The sequence below is a fragment of the Cloeon dipterum genome, chromosome 4, assembly GCF_949628265.1.
Source record: "Cloeon dipterum chromosome 4, ieCloDipt1.1, whole genome shotgun sequence".
Taxonomy (NCBI): Eukaryota; Metazoa; Arthropoda; class Insecta; order Ephemeroptera; family Baetidae; genus Cloeon; species Cloeon dipterum.
In genome coordinates this window covers 31392906-31411525 of record NC_088789.1, presented here as the reverse complement: position 1 = coordinate 31411525, position 18620 = coordinate 31392906, and the positions used below count along the sequence as shown (strand labels likewise).

Genomic DNA, 18620 nt, shown 5'->3' with positions numbered 1-18620 from the left:
CGGCAAGCACGATAGCCAAACGCTGACAGTGGCTCTACTCATGTGAAATCACCTGTTGCCGCAGCAGAAAATTCCATTTCGTATATTTTTGTTGCCCTACTATTTAATGCTTCATGACAGGGGGGCGGGGGTGGGGGCAGGGGGACAATTGGGTCTGGGCCCCCGAGATTTTTGGCAGCCGGGGGGCCCCCCGTTTGCAAGCGGCCTCCCTATGCTCCTGTGTAAAAACATCGCCAAAACGGGGCGGATCGGGGCGAAACCCGGGTGGTCGACCGAGCGTCACCCACAAACGCGTCTTCAACGGAGAAACCCGCGATTCCTCCTATAGGCGAATTTAAAAAAAACAAAACAAGGCCTTTTCGACATTCTCACGGGGGCAACGGGGGGTGCGTGGTGGTTGGTGGGTCGAAAACTAGCCCACCACCCGCAGAATTTAACAGCGCATTCAGGCAACACCGGTTTTAGGTTTTAGCCCGCAAGTCCCATAGCGGCCGAGATATAAAATTCGGAAGGTCGAAAAACGTGGTTTGGACAATAATTATTTTTTCGGTGGGCCCGCAAGAAGGCCCACGCTACCACTCAAAAGAGGCAGCAATTAGCTTCATTTTGACGGGTAGTACCACCATCCTGCTCGAACGCCGCCGGAGATGGAAGGGCCGAAAGGGTTAAAAACAGGCAAAAGTCGAAATTCCCATAAGATTAACACGGGAGCCTACTTTGTTTGGGATCAAAATTCCAAGATAGCCAATCTTTAAGTTTGCCCAAAAAACTAAGGCCCTGCGAGTATGAAATCCGGGTGACCTCCTCAGGGTCAGCGGTGACCCTTCTAAGTTGAAAAACGCGATTTTTTGGTACTCGCGGCCCCCCGCGGGGGCCCAATGGGCCCCCAAACTCGAGATTCGAACAGGCGACGAGTAGATAAAGCCAACGGTTTGCAAAAAAGATTTTTCCGCCCCATAGCGAAAAAGTTATTAAACGGGCGAACTTGCCCATTTCCTCCCCGAGTAACTTTCGGCAGGTATATCTCCGGACCTGAGCTAGATTTCTTGCAAAACGCGACAACCATCTATTGGCAATATATCTGCGAACATTTTAAGACCAAATTTGACCTGATCGGATGAAAAACCTGGGAGGAGATAGGTTTGGCGCGCGCCGCGGAAGGGTTTTTCCCCTCCCATAAGCTTGACATGGGAATTTAGAATTCGGATTTCGGGCAGCAAAAATTATTTTCGGCTTCAACTGATATACTATACTCGTCCGCCCGGCAAAAAGTCCCTGCAAACCGATTTTGGTGGAAATCCGGGCCATAGGTGAATCACGGCGGAGCATTGAAAATCCGCGATTTGCTCAGCACGCAAATGGCCAGGCTGAAAATACGCGCAGCGGCGCCGCGGAGCCGCCGGGCGCTGAATACCAAATTTGACCATCGGATGCACACGACTGCGTGCGCGCGTGTCTGAATCTCAATTTTCAGCGGTCTAGCTCTGCCCAAATTAATTTTTTTAAGGGTTTTTCGTTTTTTGGTGTGCAAAACGTTTGCACAGCAGCGCACACGCACCGCCTGAAATGATTCTATTTTTGCCAAAATTCGAATATTCGTCGCAGCGACGACCGCGACCCCTCAAATGACTTCAACCTAGCGTGCCCAAACGACCTTCTCAGGGTCCCCCGACCTGAGACCGATTCCCAGGCCGAATTTAATTGAATTTTCGGCGTTTTTAAGCAAGTTAACACTACTACCCACATTTCAAACCACCAACCTTCCTCAGGTCTCAGGTCGCCCACCCTGAGCACTTTTACTACGCGATTCAACCGGCGGCAACGATTCATTTTGCTTCCTTCGTTTGATTTAGAGTGCATAAAGGTGCGTTTCGAATTCGCGCGAGCGGCGCAGCGTGCACAGCAGGCGCATTTATTTTGCCCAGCGCGAAGACATATTTTTGTTAAAATTCAAGTATTTGCCGCAGCGTCGACCGAGAGCCCTCATTCGAAAGTGCTCGCCAAGGACTTCAACCTGGCGTGCAAAAACGACCCCCACCGCAATCGTTTTTCATTTTCAAAAATTTGCCAATCACTCGAACGGAGCGCCTCGGTTTTTTCAGTCTAACTTTTTGACGGGTGGAGCGATTTTCACGCGCGACCCCTCATCGGAAGCGTCTTGCCGGGTCACACACCCCGACGAACCCCGGCGACCTTTCTCAGGGTGGCCGCCCTGAGCTCGCTCCCCGAGCCGGTTTTCTCGGCGTTTCCGGCGCCGCAGGTCGCGCCCCCACCCGGTGGTCGCCGCCCGCGATCGGGTTTGGGGGGAAATCGGAGTTTTTAGAATTCTTCTGGTTACGCCCTCTTTTTTGGCAAAGCAAATTAATTGCCTCCGGGGTGAGAAAAAATATGCGTATGTAATAGCGAGAAGATAAAAAATAGTACTTTTGAGTTTAGAATTAATTAGAAAGCATTTTTGTCAAAGTCTCGTCTGCGTTTTAATAGTTAACGTAACGGTAAATATGGCCAATATCGCGATTGAAAGCCTTTTTATAAATGTTAGAGTCACTTTTACGTTCCAATAAAACCACATCATAAATCATTGTTAGACAGCAGTTAAACGGCGGTTTATAATTTCTACTTTTCCATTTCATAAATACAGAATTCAAAGATAATAATGTAATTAATAAAAAGGAGATTAATTTATCAATCAGTTTGCAATTTTCATAGTTTTCGCTAATTTTTGGAGAAACTGGACTATTTATTTAAGATTAGAAGTTGCTGAGAATATTTAGTCGCGCGCTCTTGCCAGGCCAGCAAGACGCAGATATTTTATTCTAAGGTTTTCGGACTGCTCACAAGCAGTGAGGCAATTCATATTTCTAAAGTCTCATAATTATTCCAACTCGCTGCCGTGCATGAGCAGCCGAGCGAGTTGGTAATAATTATGACCGATTGTTGGCATTATTAATCAGCCTAGTCGAATAATATAGTTCAGTGGATCACAGTTTAAGGAGAGTGAGTTTATTGTTAGAAGCATAGTTAAAGAGAGAAAGCAAATATAATAATAAGCAAGGCAGAATTAGTAATATTGAGGAGATAGGCTTTTGAGAATGGCTTGGCCCAGCGGCAGAGATTAAAGTGGAATGATAGTGATTTTTTTATTTTAAAAAACGAAATTTCATGTAAAGTTAACCCTAACGGACCCCTATTTTTTCCATGAACTTCTGACCAAAAGTGCTCCAAAATCCAATTTTTCGAATTTTACCGGTTACGCCCTCTTTTTTTAGCATAGGAAATTAATTGCTTCCGGGGTGAGAAAATTTATGGAAATTTAATAGTGAGAAGATAAAAAATAATCCTTTTGAGTCTTGAAAGAAATTTTTCATTTTTTCAAAAATTGCAGATTTTTAAAAGGGGTCTGTGTTTGGCTTCATTTAAATTCACCTGTTCATAGTAGCATCAAATACTGCCTAAATTCAGAAAGCTGATTAAATTTCCAGTTTTTCCTCACTCAGCAAAATTTTCTCAAATTTAAAATTTTCGTCTGAAAATTTCAGCTGGCCGTTAAAGAACGTTTAAAAATTTTTGGGGTAAAATGCAAATACCCAAAATTAAGTTAATTTATTCAAGAATCATCTCAGAAAAAATGATTTTTTTATTTTAATAATTTCAATGATTTTCAGAGGCAAACTCGAACCCTTGTGGCTATCAGAGACTGCGTAAAATTCAAAAAATTTTTATTGATTTTCAAGGACAGATTCATTCCTTACCACGTGCGAAAATTTCAAATTTTTCTGATAATGAAAACGTAATTAAAATGATAATTGAGTTGCGCGCCGGCCACCTTCTGTAATGCAACCAGAAGCGACGGCGTGAAACGCCCCCCTCTCTTGGCCAGCAGCGCTGGGCGCTGACCAATCAGATTGTTTTTGCCAATTTTCTCCGAAATTTACAGCGCTGCACTATGTTTTCTCACATGATTTGGAATCCTCTCATCGAGATCTATCGGACAGCCAGAGTCTTTTTTTTGGGGGGAAATGCGGAATTTCAGAGAAAATCGCGATTACACAATTCCGTTGAAAATTCTCCATTTAAAACAATGCTAAGTTTGAGGCCGATTTTCTCGAAAATTTACAGTGCTGCCTATGTATTTTTTAACTGTACATAATTTTTAGGACCCAATCTGTATGTGTGTTAAAGGATTTAGCGAGGAAATCACTATCATTCCTCTTTAAATAGAGAGGTATCGGCGCGGCGGCGGCGGAGGCGCAGGTCTGCTCGGCACGTCGGACAGCCCTCCCGGCTCTGCGTGGACCGTAAGTTACAGGGAACAGCCAGGCATAACATTTTTCGTGGTGTTACAGAGAGAAAGGTCACTACATTGATCCATCTCAGATTTAAAGAACTACATATTCCTTTTGAAGTGGTTCAGAATAAGGAGAGTAGATACCGAATGTCGCCTCCTAATATCTACTCTCCTTAGTTCAGAAGTAGAATCAATCCATTTTCGCCCCTCATTTAGAGCCGCGAATGCAATGAATGCTTGGTGTCTATGTCGGTATATTTGCTCTCCGTGCTGGGCCTCTTTTTTAATCGCGTCGCGATAACATCCAAAAGTTAGACTTTCCTACTTACCTGCGGTGACGCCACAACCCGATAATAATTTCAAGGCCAAGCACGTGCCGCTCTTTTTATCAGCGGAACAATTTTGCAAGTCGGACTTTTTGCAAAATGGACAGTCGATCAAAATGCGATGTAATTATTTAATATATCTTTTACAACTCATCCAGAAGGGAATACGTCAACCCGTTGAATTTTTAGAAAATTAAAACTGCCGCACCAACCGCGTAGCAAAAATCGCAAATAGCGACTTGAGCGCGTCAAAATAGTCGGCGGTTGAGAGAAAATTGCGAAAATAGTGGCGAAAAGAAGCGTCAAAGAAGCCGTCAAAACCTGCAAAGGGTTGTTTACAAGTTGGGCGACCTGAGGAAGGACGGTTACAGGTTACGGTTTAAGATGGTCGCCGAGTATCGTCAAATGTGGCCGAAAACACTACATTTTATTAAATTGGCTGCGCGTGAGTGTGTGGCAGGCGACTATGTAATTATATATATAAATAATATTTTACCAATTTTTCAAAAATTATCTAACACCGCGAGGTAGAGGTCTGAGCGAGCCGCGCCGCCTTTTTTGCTCAAATTTTGAGCCAGCCGCAGCCGCCAGTTTTGGCGAGCCGCGCCAGCCAGCCGGGTACTATTTTAAAAACTGCGACTACCGTTGCAAAAATGCCGCTGTGACGGTTTCCGTGTACCGATTGCTTTGCGAAAATTTCATTAAGATGGATTTTTTCAAGAAATTCCATTACAATCTTTAAGTAAAAAAAATAGGAAATTTTCTTACTTCGTTAATTTTGCAACTCGAAATCTCGTGTTCTAACCACTAGAATTGCAAAAAATACCCACTGTTGGACTCGCCTCCACCTCGTCTGAGTAGCTGAAGGGTTAAGGGATGTTTGCTCTCCACCCCAAAGTTGACATATTACAGTTTAGAGTTTAGAGTGCACAGTGAGCGGCGCCAGGAAACGGTTGTTGCTTTTTATCAAAATTTTAGCGTTGGGGATGAAAGGGGATGAGAGCATGCACCTTCTAAACCCTTCAGCTGCTCTGAAGAGGTCAAGACGAGTCTAATGGTTGGTGCATTGTTTTTGCAATTCTGACAATTATAGAACCTGAGATTTGGAAGAAGTACAAAAATAACCCAAAAAACGAAAAATATCACGTTTTTTATTTCATATTCATAGTGGAATTTCTTGAAATCTAATAATAAAACCACTCTAAATTTATCAGCCTGCTCATTTTGCTGCGGCGAGAATTATTCTGACTAATTTTAATTAAAAAGAAAACCGATATTTCTCATTCCGTGTGAAAAATCGGAAAAGGACCGGATTCCAGTTTCCTTTTTCGGTTTCCTGTCTTGAGAGACGCTCATTTTGTCTGATAGGAAAAAAACAAATAAGCTTATTAATTTGTGAAATTTAATTAATTACCATCTTAACAAATAATTTTGGGAAAAATTTGTTAGAAAATTCAATTCAGAAACGTGATTTAAATGAGAGACTCGAGCCGCGCCGCGAGCCAGCAGCCGCCTATATAAGGCGAGCCGCCGCAGCCGCGAGATTTAGGCGGCTAAGCCGGTTTAGCCAGCGGCCGTAAAAAATTGGGCTGCTAAGACTACTCGCGTGAAATCAGCTGTTGCCACAGCAGAATACTCCATTCGCGTGCAGGAATGTGTGTGCCGTTCTGTGAGCCGGCCGCGACGAAAGTGGATTTAATTTTGGGAAAATCCAGCCGCTCGTCGCAGAAACAACCACGACCCCCTCAATCGACAGTGCTCGCGAAAGGCTTCAACCTGGCTAGCTCAAACGACCTTTCTCAGGTTAACGCGACCTGAGACCGAACGACTCCTTTTTTTAAATTTCACGGTTTTTCCGGAACCACACTCTGTTGAAAATCAGCCCAAGCAACGATCATTTTTAAATTTCAATAATTTACCAATGCCTCAATCGGGGCACCTCGGTTTTTTTTTTGGTCTAGTAATTCGACGGGAGGAGGGATAATCGCTTTCACGACCCCTCTCTGGAAAGGTCTCATCGAGACCTTGGAGATCGAGCTGGTGACCGAGCCAAAAATCGAGATTCTAGCGGGTTTTAAGCATTTTTCCGGGGTGCCAACGGCGCCGCCGAGCCCCCGCTCGACCCGAGGGAGAACACCGGACGCGCCCTCGCCCCCGACGCGAAGCGCAAAGTGCTTTTTATATTATATTAGAGCCACATCGGTCTTTTTTATAGAATTTTAGCGCTTTCTTAAACATTAATTTTATATTATTTCTCATTATTCAACTCATGTGCAAAATGTGCAAAACCAACATGAAATGAATTTTGGATTTTGGTAAAGCAGAATCGCTGAAAATCGAGATTCGGGCGGCTTTGGACTCACTCGTACTGATCCGATCGCCAATTAAATCGAAATTAACAGCCCGGGGGCTCCGCGGCGCCCTCGCTCCCATTGCCCGCTGTGAAAAATCCGACTTTTCGAAACTCCGCCGGAATTTGCATTTGGGCCCGAAAGTTTTCAAAATCGGTTTGTATTTGTAGACACTGTTTGCCAACCGGAAGAGTGTCGTGTGGCAATCGTAGCCAAAATATATTTTTTTTTAAAAGAATAAACCCAAATTTGTAATTCCAATGTTATGCTATCGGGATGCGAAAAAACTATTCCGCGCCACGCGCCAAATCTATCTCCTCCGCGTTTTTTTCCGATCAAGTCGAATTAGGTCTTGAAACACCCCCTGATAAATTGCGCGTCGTTTAAAACCACCATTTTATAATTTTTTCCCAGGGCAACCGCCATACCTGATGGAAGGTACTCAGGGCGCAAATGGACAAATTTGCCCAGTTAATAACTCCGGCGCTATGGGTCCGATTTCGGATTTTCGCACACCGTTAGCTTCCTCTACTTGCGCCCTAGTCGAATCTCGGGATTCGAGACCCTGTGGCCCATGGGGGCCCCGCGCGGTACCGAAAATTGGCGTTTTGTACCTTTATGAAAGATCGCCATTGATCCTGAGGAGGTTGCACGGGTCCAAAACTCTCTGAGAAGTCTTAGGATGGGCCAAATCGATTTTTAATTGGGTTCAAATAATTTTAGCTGAATTGGAGGGGGCGTGGGCCATGTTAACGTTATGGGAGCAATTTTTACCACTTTTAAACCCTTTCGCCCTATATATCTCAAGCGCTATCAGAGCAAAAGATCGAAACCAAATTTGAAAATGTTAAATTACACCCTTATTACGTACTGGCGGGTCCTCCGGGCCCGTGTGCGGCCCCGCCGGAAAAAATAATTACTGTCCAAACCACATTTTTGGCTTATATTTCGGATCCTATTAAAGTTACAGCCCAAAACCGGTGTTGGCCAAACTCAGGGTGAAATTCTGCAGGTTATAGGCTATTTTTCGACCCCCGAAACCCCCCGCCCCCGTAAAAACGACACAAAAAGCCCAACTTTATTTTTTTTTTTAATTTCCTTGCGCGCGTCTGCACATATATGATTTTAGACGGTTTTGGTAGTGTAAGATGGTTTTTTAACGATTTAAAATATGGTTGAAACAGCAGAAAATTGCATGATTCGTGCTCACTATTTGATGGTCTCGATATTATGATTTGGAGCTTAGAAAAATTAATAGTCGATCGTCTATAATTCATAGCCCTGTTATAATTAGAGTCCTTGTATTAGAGAGTTATAAAAACGCGCCTACGCCTCGCGCATCTCGGCCGTCCCATCTTGCAAAATTTCTCGGCTGATAAAAAGAGCGGCACGTGCTTGGCCTTGAAATTATTATCGGGTCGTGGCGTCACCGCAGGTAAGTAGGAAAGTCTATCATTTGGAGGTTATCGCGACGCGATTAAAAAAGAGGCCCGGCAGGGAGAGCAAATATACCGACATAGACACCAAGCATTCATTGCATTTGCGGCTCTAAATGAGGGGCGAAAATGGATTGATTCTGCTTCTCAGCCACTTCGAGAGGAATATTTCTTAAAATCACTATTTGTATAATTAATTTGAGGAATGGTAATGTCTTTTGTTCCAAATTTTCGATGAGAATTGTCAAGATTTAAGAGACTAGGCTGCTCCCGGCTTACAATTAGAGAAGAAATAATCTTCCCCGCCACACACCGCTCCCCGGACTCAATAATCATAACTAGAGTCCTTGTATTAGGGAGTTATACGAATGCGCCTACGCCTCGCGCATCTCGGCCGTCCTATCTTGCCCCATGTTAAAATGAAATTGCGCTGGTGGCTCTGTGGCAGGATTATTGGATGCCGCCCACCGAGAAATTGGTGTCAAACGAAAGAGCGCGAGTTAAACTACGTTTAAAGTCGGAACCAAGCTTATGCAAACTAAATGGTGTTCGAGAAATCCGCTTCGCAAAAACGCTATTTTGGCTGCACGCTCCACCTGCGAGAGCTGCTCGCCAGCGCCACGCCGGTGCCGCCGGCGTCGCCGGAGAACGGAAGTAATGACGTTCCTCATACCACCAGACACCGGCGCGATCTCATTGGTCGGCTCCCACAGCTAACTACTAAAGTGGGAGGCAGCCGACCAATGAGATCGCGCGAAATCGTCGCGCCGGTGTCTGGTGGTAGTGGGAACGTCATTTCTTCCGTTCGCCGGCGGCACCGTCGTGGCGCTGGCGGGCAGCTCTCGCAGCCAAAATAGCGTTTTTGCGAAGCGGATTTCTCGAACGCCATTTGGTTTGCAAGCTTGGTTCCGACTTTAAACGTAGTTTAACTCGTGCTCTTTCGTTTGACACCAATTTCGCGGTGGGCGGCATTCAATAATGCTGCCAGAGAGCCACCGGCGCAAACTCATTTTAACATGGAGCAAGATAGGACGGCCGAGATGCGCGAGGCGTAGGCGCGTTCGTATATCTCTCTAATACAAGGACCCTAGTTAAGATTTTTGAGTCCGGGGAGCGGTGTGGCGGGGAAGATTATTTCTTCTCTAATTGTAAGCCGGGAGCAGCCTAGTCTGTTAAATCTTGAAAATTCTCCTCGAAATTTTGAAAGAATAGACATTACCATTCGATCCTCAAATTAATTATACAAATAGTGATTTTAAGAAATATTCCTCTCGAAGTGGCTGAGAAGCAGAATCAATCCGTTTTTCCCCTCATTTAGAGCCGCGAATGCAATGAATGATTGGCGTCTATGTCGGTATATTTGCTCTCCCTGCTGGGCCTCTTTTTTAATCGCGTCGCGATAACATCCAAAAGTTAGACTTTCCTTCTTACCTGCGGTGACGCCACGACCCGATAATAATTTCAAGGCCAAGCACGTGCCGCTCTTTTTATCAGCCAAGCAATTTTGCAAGTCGGACTTTTTGCAAAATGAAAAGTCGATCAAAATGCGATGTAATTATTTAATATATCTTACAACTCCAGAAGGGAATACGTCAACCCGTTGAATTTTTATAAAATTAAAACTGCCGCACCAACCGAGTAGCAAAAATCGCAAAAAGCGACTTGAGCGCGTCAAAATAGTCGCTGGTTAAGAGAAAATTGCGAAAATAGTAGCAAAAAGAAGCGTCAAAGAAGTCGTCAAAACCTGCAAAGGGTTGTTTACAAGTCGGGAGACCTGAGGAAGGACGGTTACAGGTTTCGGTTTAAGATCGTCGCCGAGTATCGTCACATGTGGCCGAAAATAGTGAATTTTATTAAATAGGCTGCGCGTGATTGCAATTATTTACACATACACATATTTTAAAAATTAAAAAAGCGTCAGGGTAAGACTTTTTATGAATGGAAAAGTCTTAACATTCATCTAATTGGATTAATCTCGAGATCAAGTTTTCCTTTCGATGCGAATTAAATCGGGAAAATTAACGGAATACCCTGAGTTTTGCTCCTCTAGGTAAAAAATCCGAATAATTTGTGTTTTCTCACTTACCTTTGACTGTGGCAGCGGCAGCCAAGCCCCAAACGCTATCAGTGTCTGAATGTGAGTGACGATTAAGTGAGATCTTCTGTGCCCGCGCTTATCACGAGCGTGTTAGTGAGACTTTATCGCGGCGAGGTGACGTCAACGGACTTCTTTTGCAAGGACCGGGTTGCAGCCGCTCAGATTAGGATGTGTACAAACCGAAATAATAATTTTTCTGCAAAAAAAATCACACGGCTTCGGAAAATAAATTTGGGCCAAAGTTCTGTTTCAAAATTGCAGGAAAACGCTATTTTTAAAAATCTATCAATCCTTTCGATGCTTATATATAACCGCGGCCTGCTTGCGTAACACTTACGAAAACTGCTGATTGTGAGGGAGCAAGGAAGGTGTAGCTCATCACTCATCAGTCTATTTCCTTCTGGGTTGGCCTCGCTTATCGCTTATCTATATTAAAAGGGCAGCGCGAGAGGGTGCGGAGGCTGATTGTGAGCCGCATTTCCTGCCGGCGGCGCGTTTAAATAAATAAAAACCAGATCATGCAATCACAGCCGAACGCGACCTCTCATTTTCGCAAAAAACTGATCATCCGCTCAACTAAAAATTATTCGTAAATTTGGCCAGAACTCCAATTTAAAATAATTCTTGCTACCGAGTCAAATACAATAAATAGACATATTAAATATGAAAATTTAAATGCAGACGATTTTCGCGATAGGATTAAGGGTAATTGTCAATTTTTCCCGACTTCATTTGCCCATCCTGAATTTTACATATGTTGTTAGAGGTGTTTCATAGGGTGTAACCTGAAATTTTGAGCAAAAAATTCGGGGGCTCTTTTTGGGAAATCGCGATTTTCGAAAATAGAAAAGTTGAGATAGTAAATCCGAAATATCAAGGTATCTTCGGTCCAGATTGGAATTTCGATGTGGTTTTTTCACCTCCACAAGTAACTTTTTCAGTAGAACATGTTTGCCATTGGTCAAAAATTTGTAGGTCAAAGGTCGAGGTCACAAATTCGCATGCTAAATGTTCAATTAAAAATATCGCAAAATACGCCCCCTCGGATTTTTTTCATGAAAACGTAAAAAATGTAGCCTTGAATTCGTAGAATCGAATGGTCAAGAGAAATCGATGGGCACTCTCATAGATCGCGAGATATTTTGAATTTAAGGATTTGTGTCGAGCGTCCGGCACGACGACAACATCATCCGGCGATTTTGTTTTCGTCATTTACGTCGGAATTTGATCTGTAACCCCACATGTTATGCATACGATTACCTAGAATAATAAACGAGCTTTCCAGTGGTGTGCTTAAAATTTGTTTTGGTCTCAAACTTTTCAAGTAATAGCGGCGCGCGTAAAGAAAATAGAAAAATTTCAAATATTGACATTTTTGCAAATCTCAAATCTCGGGTTCTAACCATCAGAATTGCAAAAACTACCCACCGTTGGACTCGTCTCGACCTAACCTAACCAGCTGAAAGGTTTTGGGGGTGTTTTTACCCCCTACCCCTAAGTTTATATACTTCAACCCCCTCGAAAAAGGTAAAAAAATGTAGCGTCTTAGGGGTAGGGGGTAAAAGCACCCCTAAACCTTTCAGCTGGTCAGGGCAGGTCGAGACGAGTCCAACGGTGGGTAGTTTTTGCAATTCTGATGGTTAGAACCCGAGATTTGAGATTTGCAAAAATGTCAATATTTGAAATTTTTCTATTTTCTTTACGCGCGCCGCTATTACTTGAAAAGTTTGAGACCAAAACAAATTTTAAGCACACCACTGGAAAGCTCGTTTATTATTCTAGGTAATCGTATGCATAACATGTGGGGTTACAGATCAAATTCCGACGTAAATGACGAAAACAAAATCGCCGGATGATGTTGTCGTCGTGCCGGACGCTCGACACAAATCCTTAAATTCAAAATATCTCGCGATCTATGAGAGTGCCCATCGATTTCTCTTGACCATTCGATTCTACGAATTCAAGGCTACATTTTTTACGTTTTCATGAAAAAAATCCGAGGGGGCGTATTTTGTGATATTTGTAATTGAACATTTTGCATGCGAATTTGTGACCTTGACCTTTGACCTACAAATTTTTTACCAATAGCAAACATGTTCTACTCAAAAAGTTACGCCTGGAGGTGAAAAAATCACATCAAAATTCCAATCTGGACCGAAGATAACTGGATATTTCGGATTTACTATCTGCAATTTTAAATTTTCGAAAATCGCGATTTCCCAAAAAGAGCCCCCGAATTTTTTGCTCAAAATTTCAGGTTACACCCTACGAAACACCTCTAACAACATATGTAAAATTCAGGATGGGCAAATGAAGTCGGGAAAAATTGACAATTACCCTTAATCCTATCGCGAAAATCGTCTGCAAGAATTGGCGAACAGTACTTTCCAGCGGGAGCCAGATGTGCGATAAAATTGGTTCGCACTGCGCAGATCCAAGATGGCGTCTGATTGTGGGAAACAATGGATTGCCGTTCGAGTGTCAAGAGTTTGTTTTTACGATCCAAAAAGACACAATTAGTTAAGAGTGATGCAAATTATGCGTCACAATATTGACGAAAACTTGGTTATTTTCGTGCATTTTCACATGACCGTTTTTTCCCACCATACTCCAATGGACGCCATATGTCTGCGCGTCGCACGAATCTGGCCCCCGCTGGTACTATTAAAATAAAGCCTGGTTTACTGTTTTATATTATTTCTATTTAATTAAAATTGCTGCTCATCGCATCTGTGCATCTGTTTTCTACAGTTTTGAAATTGACGCGCAGCTGTCACCCTTTCCACAGAAACACACGTGGTTTTCGCGCCAAAAGTGATCGAATTGATATCATATTATTTAGTTCTTGCCGTTCTTGCAAGCTGCAGAAAACTCTCGCAAATGCCACATGAGGGCAGCACCTCTCTCACCCAGTGCTTTGCTAATTTTCCTTCGCTCTTTTGCTCGCTTCTTGAGTTCTTGGCGGTCACGGCCACCTACTCTCCTTATGGCTAACAAGAGCAGCTGATTGAGCCGGCGGCTGGGGTTTTTCTCGCGAATTGCACAGGATCGGTGGGGATGCAGCGGCTGTTGCGCTCGTTGGCGCCGCTGTTGGCGCCGCCGGACAAGGCCTTGCTTGGCAAGCTGCGAAAAAAACCAGGCGCTTGAAGTCTTCGGCCAAAGGTAAAAAAAACCCAAAAATTCGCTCCTGCAGAGGTTTAAAGGGCCGTTCGACCCTGGAGGACGCACCTTCGATAACTGTTTCAGGGCTGTGTGTGGTTGGGCATTAGCTGCAATATATATGCATTAACAATTGAGAAAGTCCGTTGACTTCAAACAGGGAATTTAATTCAATTTTCCATTATTTTTTATTTTAATTAAATAAAACTGAATTATATTTATTAAAGAAATTAATTTTAACCAGGTTCTAATTTCTCAGGCAATTCAATTTTTCCTTTTGGACCTTTCAGGTGGCCGTAGGTCTCAGCGACTCTCCCTGGTGGCGCCAGGTCTTTTAAGAATCTCAAAGGTGTGTTTTTCCCTGACCCTGAATTTCCACATTTTATTTTTAAAATAAAATTCAGGTTGCTCCAACAAAATGAAGCTCCATTTTCAGCTGTGAATTAAAACAGTTGCAAAACTGTATTTAACCTGGCAGGTCTGGAACCTTTTGCAGTTAAAATTCCGAGAAGTTTTTCTCAAGCAAATTTAAATTTTTTCTTTCTTAGTTACCAAAACCCAATTTTAAGAGTTGTTAAATTACAATGAATAGAGCAGATTTAAAAAAAATACAAATTGACTCTGAAAAATAATCTAAAAATTAATTTTAAAAATTCTCAGCAGGTGCTGACGATCAACGCGAAGAACAGTACCTGCGGCGGTGACTGATGGACACCTGGGCACCGCCTCCTACAAGACGCAGGTGCGTTTCATTTTTATTTTAATCCCTTGCATGCTCTGAATATTCGCCATTCACGTTAAATCCCCTTTCTGCTATATTTGAAGGTGGTTTCGATGTAAATTTGGACTCTAGTGTTTCAGTGGCGTGGCGTGGAAGCAAGCGGGTGCAGCAGCGAGCAGACTGGCGTCGGACCGAGTGCAACCTTGCCTCACCAGGAAAAAACCTTCCAAACGCAAATCAACGTCGAGCCATTGTCTGTGATTCGCGTCCTTCCCTCTCCCGCCCTAATCAACCACTCTTTCTGCGTGTTGACTGACCAAAATAAATCTCGACTTTACTTTCTCTTGAATAACCCATTTCATTAAATTTTGATGAGAAAATTAACAAAAGAGAGCTTTTTCCCACATTCAGACGCCATCTTGGATCTGCGCAGTGCGAACCAATTTCATCGCACATCTGGACCCCGCTCTAACAAAGCATTTTTTTGTATTGATAACAGAGGGAAAAGAAAAATCAGTTTATCATATCATTCAGAGTATTTAGCATGAAATTTTATGCGTCAGTAATTATTTAATTAAAAACTAAAAACGGTGCAATAAAAACATGCCTCTTTTGTAATGTACCTATATATATATGCTTTTTTAGCAAGTCTTAAAAAAAATGTTTTGCTGGCATAAAAAATACCTCCTCAGTTAGGAAATAATGGAAATTTACTATCACTATTTTTTTTCACGAAATAAGCGGCTGGCAATCAGTCTGAAATTTTAAATTTTGAGTCGTTAAAACGGCGTGTGTGCTTTTGATCGGGCAGCACGTAAAAAAGCCGTCATGCAAAATCACGAAAAGTGAAGATTAAAGACGTTGGCGCCTTTATCATCAGTTACTTTTTGTCCAGAAGAATAAAACGATTAAATTACTTGTATTTTTCACGAACAAATTTATGCAAATAATATCCGCAGCTAAATAACTGAAAAAATGACTTTATTCAGGCTAGAGCTTTTATAAAAACGCAATAATTTTTCAAAATGCAGCTCGAATTTATTATTTAGGCACAATTGAAACATCAACGTGATTCCTGAACATATGAGAACACAAATTCACCAGTTGCATAAATCCTAAGTGTTCGAAGCCGCCAATTAACAGATGGCGCCACCGTAGACTTTCGATTTTAAGGCACTTCCGCTGCGATTTCAGACTCAATCTTAGGTGCTGTGCATTCTTCAATTAATTTGCTATTTTTTGACGTGCTGAAAACCAAAATCGGTTCAGCCAATCACCGTAGAATCGTGAAAAACTATTTTTTGAAAAAAAATCTTTTCCAACGTTTCTACGGCGAATAGCTGAAACGATTTTAGTTTTCAGCACGTCAAAATAAAGCATATTAATTAAAAAAAAAACAAAATAGCTAGATTGAGTCTGAAATCGCAGCAAAACTGCCTTAAAACCACTTAAAACAAAATTTTTAAGAAAGTCTGTGGTTGCGCCATCTGTTGGCGGCTTCAATAACTAAGGGTTTATGCAACTGGTCAATTAACGAGACTTTTGCTTTAACATTTTCAGGCACTTGTCACAATAGCAAAATCATTTTTTGACCTGCAGACAGCTCTTCAGATGCTTTTCAAGAAATCCACCGCATTTGAACTTGCGTTTGCAGCGGCGGCAAGTCTTGGTGGTCCGATGGGGATTCATGTTTTGGCGGCGAATCTCCTGAGAACACTCTGCGCAGCGAACGTATTCATGCCACCTGTGCTTGTGAATCTTGAGAATTGATTCAGATGCATACATCAAGTTGCACTCTCCACACTTAATCGTCCTTGGAAAATGTTTGCTTTCCATGTGTTTCGTCATGTGGTTCTTGTCATATGCAGAATGGTCGCAATGGCAGCAGCGGAATTTCGCAATTTTGGAGTGAACTTGTCTCTCGTGGCGTTTCACCTTCCAAGACATGTCGAACGGTTTTCCACACTTTTTGCATCGAAAGACAGTTTGTTTGCAGCTCTTCCAATGCAATTGATACAAACCGAAGCACTTGAAACTGACTTTGCATGCGAAGCAAACCGATGGCTTTCTGTGGGTTGCAATCATTCCGAAAGCCACGTCCTGGCCACAAGATTTGCACTCGTGTGAGTTTGTTTGACGTGCTTATTCACCTGGATTTTCGAGCCGTATTTGGCGCTGCAACTGTCGCATTTGAAGATCTTTGGCATGTGCTTCGCCTCGACGTGTTGTTTCAGTGAGTACTTAATCGTGGTGGAAAACTCGCAATGCTTGCATTGGAAAAGATCTTGATTTATGCTTCGTTTGTGCCACGAGTTGACGTGGAGAATCATTTCAGGCTTGGATTTGAAGAACTCATTGCAGCCTGAACGCGTGCACTCCACTGAATATTCCGGATGAAACCGACGCACGTGCAGCCTCCATGATTGCACTGTCGGATAACATTTTTTGATATTTTTACAAAATTCGCAACGAATATTATAGCTTTCGAATGGTTTGTTTTCAGGGACTTCCTTTGTGTGCTTCGCCAGATCAACCTCTTCCAACTGCACCCAACATTGTTCTACTGCTCCAACTGGAAAATTTAAATATTAGAAATCGCCCTGATGCATATTTTTATTAAAAATTCTCAAATACCTGAATAATTCTCCCTAAGAACCTTAGCATTTTCTTCCAAATCAAGATTTTTCGGCCACCAAGCAACAGCCTCGTCTCCAGACTCATCCCCAAACCTAGAACAAGCGTCAGAATTAAAATAATAAATTAAAATTCATGAAAAATAACTCACTCGGCCTGCCAGATGCAAAAATAGCAGATCAAATCGTGTTTTTCGACCACTTCCGGCAAGTTTTCGTCCTCTTAAGTCAGGTTCATGGCCTTCATGGCCCATTTCCTCAGCTTGAGCCTGTCCACCTGCGACGCGAGGACGTGGCCGTCCGACGTCGGACACTCGCACAGTCTGCAAAGCGGCTTTTGAATGGGTGTTTTTCCTACTTGACTCCTTAAGCTCCTTGAATGTCTCTCCATGTCTCCACCAAGAAAGGTTAATTAATTTTCAATGCCCTCTATTTCTGAATGGCTTGTCATGCAGTCACAAACAATAATTTTCACATAAATAGATCTTGCTTCTTGCATGTGTTCCTATGTTTTTGTTTTCGTGTGATTGCAAGCTAAAAGCGAACAGCTCCGCCCCCGTTTGCAGCAGTGTGTGCAACAAGGAGAGGAGTACTTGAAAATGATTTCTTTTTTTCCGCATTTTTCAATGTTTGTTTGTTTACTTTTATAATTAAAATACTATTTTAACGTTATTCTGGCCTTAAAAACATTTAGATTTTTACTTCAATGCGTAATAAATAAAGTTAAGTTATTAACTCCTTATCTTAACTCTCTCGTTTTCCTACACGTAGCCAATCAGCGTTTAGTGCTCTCGGATTGCTGCGATCTGATTGGCGTGTACTTTTGTATTTTTACGCGTTTTGGGTCTCGGGAAAAAAAGAACGCGCTTTTTAGGCGTCAGCGGGAAAAAAAACTGATTGAGTTGGTGGTTGTAAACAAACAAAAAATTTCACGCGGATCTTGCTGCTTGCATTTTACTGTGAAGTCGCGTGTTTGCAATTATTTGCAAGCTGAAGCTGCTTTCAACAACTCCGCCCCCGTTCGCTGTGTGGTGTACGACAAGGAGAAGAAAACTTTAAACTGCGGTGTCTGTTTTGCTACGTTTTTTTAAATATATTTTCTTTTGAAGTTGAAAATAATTTTTAGAATGAAAATGTTCCTAAACAGCTTTAGATTAATAGTTAAATATAAAAATTTATAATAATATTCTTAACTCCTTGTTAATACTCTCTCGTTTTTCTAAAGAGAACCAATCAGCGTTTGCGATTTTCAATTGCTGCAATCTGATTGGCGTACACGTGATTTTGTTATTTATTTAAATAAAGTGTAATAATTTTGCTCTTTATTCATTCGTCAGTGGCAGGAACCTGTTCCCCAAGGGTAGGCGCAAAGCGCCCGTCTCTTGAGGGCCAATAAAGAAGGGCGGAAACCTCTTGCTTAAGTCTTTTAATTATATAATAATGTAAATTGAAAATACTTAAAATATTTTTCGCTTGATTTAAATAATCCATCTCGTCGCGAGCTTTATTCAAATAGTGTGCGAATTTGGAGGAAAGATCCAAAAGATTTAGAGTAGGTGGTCAATTTTGATAAGCATGCTTTTCAGCCAATTTTCTCACTCGTTTAAA

The 18620-nt window shown here is 42.3% G+C and overlaps 2 long non-coding RNA genes across 3 annotated transcripts; one reads left to right on the top strand and one right to left on the bottom strand.

Annotated features, from left to right (window-relative positions):
• The first annotated feature begins 13467 nt into the window (after positions 1–13467).
• LOC135944396 (uncharacterized) lies at positions 13468–14789 on the top strand. Of its 2 annotated transcripts, XR_010575325.1 has the most exons (4): positions 13468–13661; positions 13949–14007; positions 14319–14400; positions 14512–14787. It is a non-coding gene; the product is annotated as an uncharacterized LOC135944396 (long non-coding RNA). The 2 variants fall into 2 exon arrangements; XR_010575326.1 differs by lacking the exon at positions 13949–14007 and having other exon boundaries at positions 14512–14789.
• A 1388-nt stretch (positions 14790–16177) lies between these two features.
• On the bottom strand, positions 16178–17539 carry LOC135943546 (uncharacterized). The gene is made up of 3 exons (XR_010575222.1): positions 17165–17539; positions 17014–17108; positions 16178–16951 (listed from the first exon to the last, which is right to left on the bottom strand). It is a non-coding gene; the product is annotated as an uncharacterized LOC135943546 (long non-coding RNA).
• Between the last annotated feature and the right edge of the window lie 1081 nt (positions 17540–18620).